We start from the raw sequence: 2,925 nt of genomic DNA, 5'->3' as shown, positions 1-2,925 counted from the left end.
GTGTGTACGTGAAGTGGCCGGAATAGGCAGGTCTACACGGCCAGAAATGGACCGGAGGCTGCCTGGGCTGGGGCCGGGGATTGGATGGAGAAGTGGCCACCAGGGTGCCAGGTTTGGGAGTGAGCGTTCAAGATGGGGAGATGGTTGAACTACTCTGTGGTGTGTACACGTGGGGGTGTTGGGCTGTGGGGGTTGCACCCCGGTAACGTGTGTAAAATGTAAAAGAAAAGAAAAGCAGTCGGCAGAGTCAGGATACAGGGAGAAGACGCTGCTGTGTTAGCCGTGGTCTGTCCCTGGGACCACAGGTCCGGACGAGGGCAACTCAGAGAAGTTTGTTCTGCGTCAAGGTTTCAGAGATCCAGTTAGTAGCAGGGCAGCCCCATTGCCCTGGGCTCGGTGAGGCAGCCCATCATGGGGGATGGCAGGCTGAGGAGCTCTTCTCTGCTCAGGGTGACTGGGAAGCAGAGAGGGGAAGGGGCAGAGGACAATTCCAAGGCAGCCCCCGCGAGCCTCCTCCTCCAGCCCCTCCCACCTGCCCCAGTCAGGCCCTTCAGACTGGGTGGACAGATCAGAGTGCAGCCCGCACAGTCCTGTCACTTTGCCTCTGAATGCTCCTGCACTCACAGGATGGGGACCCCACAACAGACAGGAGCCACGGGAGAACCAGCCTGTGATCCTGAGGTTCAGCCTCTGGAACTGTGAGGCCCTAAGTCTCTGCTGCTCCAACCACCCCGTCTGGCTGCCGTGCTAACAAAGGCCGCGGGGGAGCCCACCTGGCCCTCCGCGGTGCTCTGAGATGGTGAGCCTGGGGCTCGAGGTCAGCCGGCCCAGCGCACAGCCAGGAGATGCTGCGGTAAGGGCTTGGCTCCTCTGTCCTCTGGGCTCACCTGACAGCACCCGGGGAAGGAGTTCTGAGCAAAACCTGACCAAAGCCTCATTTCATGCAGAAAGGATCCTTTTAAAAAAAAAAAAGTAATTTTCCTTGAAGTTTTCTTCCAAACCTGCACATTCTGGACTGCTGGGGGGACTTCTCCAAAGACTCCTCTGTGGTGGTTTCCAAGAGGAGCTTGGGCAGTATCAAGGTCTGGAGAGACCACAGCGCTCTCTGCTCACCAAGGAACCGCAGGTGTGGGCTAATGCTTGTGGGGGATTAAATATGACCACCAGTCCCCTTTAAGAGGTGCAGTCCCTTTCCCCTCACCTTGAACCTGGGGGGTGTGGGGAAATGACAAGTGGATTTAGGAGCTACCTAAGTCGGGGATCCACAGAAAAACAACCCACAGGACACACGCACACATACACGCACACGCGCACACACACACGTACACACACGCACATGTACACACACGTACACACACGCACATGTACACACACATACACACACGTACATGCACATGTACACACACACATGCGCGCGCACGCGCATGCAGAGGTCACGGTCCCTGCAGCCCTGGAGCTGTGGACATGAGCCATGGGGATAGAGCCCCTCTGCCTGCGAGCTGGTGCCCGGGTCTAGGGGGGCAGCTGCAGTCTGGGTCTTGGCAGTCCAAGGCCAGGAGAAGACTGATGTCCAGCTCCAGCCCTCGAGAGAGCGATGGCGCCTTCCCCCGCTCAGGGCAGGTCATCTGGAAACACCCACAGGTTCACCCAGAAAGAAGGCTTAGCCAGACCCCTGGCCACCGCGGCCCAGCCCCGCTGACCAGTGACGTGACCACAAGGAAGGAGCCTCGGCCTTTGTCCTGAGTGCTTCCTGAGACCACCTTGCCCAGGAGGACTGGAGAAAGAAGCCCAGGTGGTGCTGCCCAGCCCAGCCCAGCCCTGCTGACCCTGGAGGAGCCACCCCGCAGGAGGCCAGCAAGGCCAGCCCAGGATGCCTGGTCAGCCCAGAGCGTCCCAGGGACATACAGCCACCACAGCTTCACGCCACTCCCTGGGGCTGGTGTGCACACAGATGGCTACAGTGGATCCACAGACGTCCCCCCAGGCCCATGTGTGGAGGCCGGAGTCCCAGCTGGTGGCTGGTCCAAGGAGGTGGGGACCGGCAGGAGGGAGGAGCGAGGCTCTGGGGTGCGCCTCTCTGGGGGCTTGGGGGCCCCAGCCGCTCCCTCTGTCTCTTGGCTTCCTGGCCCCTGTGAGGCCAGCAGCCTTGCTCCACGGCACACTCCAGCCACGATGTTCTGCCCCACGCAGCAGAAACCCGCAGGCCCAACCGGCCACAGCGGAACCTCGGAAGCCAGGAGCCATGGTAAGTTGTGGTGAGCCGCCTCTGCCGCTTATGCAGATTATGGTCGCCATTACAAGATGGCGCTGGCTCCGCTGTGGTTTGTGACAAACAACTCCTTATTTGGGAGAGTTGACGCATGGCTTTTCAGCACCCTATGAGAAAGTTCCACGTGGCAGCTTCGCATTGGGGCTTGAGATGCTACATTAAGGCTGGGAGGGGCATCCGAGGGAGTAGTAGAAGAAATATCAAGGGCCTGAATAAACCGCTGAAGGAAGATTCCCGAGTTGCGTCTTCCTTGCGCGGGCAAGGGATGGCGACAGTAAGTAAACCTTTCCTCCTTTCACTTTGCTCTCTCAGGCTCTTTGTCCCAGCAGCGGAGAGCTGACGGAGGCGGGAGCTCTTCCAGTCAGTCGATGAAGACGGAGAGCAGACCTCAACCTGAGGAAAGTTGAACTTCCAGGATTCAAATAAAAATTCTAGTTATATTCTTTTTATCCCCAAACTAATGGAACAAAGACATCGTCCAACAAAATTGCTCAGGAACACGGGGCCCTGCAGTAATGGTGTGGAATAATTTGTGATGTCTTATTAATCATATCCAAATGGTGCTTCCAGGGCTGGGAAACAATTGATTCTTTTAATAATTTAAACAGTGCTCCTGAAATTCTTTGCAACATGGTTTACTTAGCAAAATACTTTCT

At 57.3% G+C, this 2,925-nt stretch overlaps 1 long non-coding RNA gene across 1 annotated transcript; it reads left to right on the top strand.

The window, feature by feature from the left end:
- Window positions 1-637: 637 nt before the first annotated feature.
- LOC144372374 (uncharacterized) lies at window positions 638-2,709 on the top strand. The gene is made up of 2 exons (XR_013432394.1): window positions 638-2,245; window positions 2,582-2,709. It is a non-coding gene; the product is annotated as an uncharacterized LOC144372374 (long non-coding RNA).
- The last annotated feature ends 216 nt before the right edge of the window (window positions 2,710-2,925 follow it).

Source organism: Ictidomys tridecemlineatus (assembly GCF_052094955.1).
Source record: "Ictidomys tridecemlineatus isolate mIctTri1 chromosome 12 unlocalized genomic scaffold, mIctTri1.hap1 SUPER_12_unloc_8, whole genome shotgun sequence".
Lineage (NCBI taxonomy): Eukaryota > Metazoa > Chordata > Mammalia > Rodentia > Sciuridae > Ictidomys > Ictidomys tridecemlineatus.
Note: the sequence above shows the minus strand (reverse complement) of the source record. Positions and strands in the feature narration are given on the sequence as shown.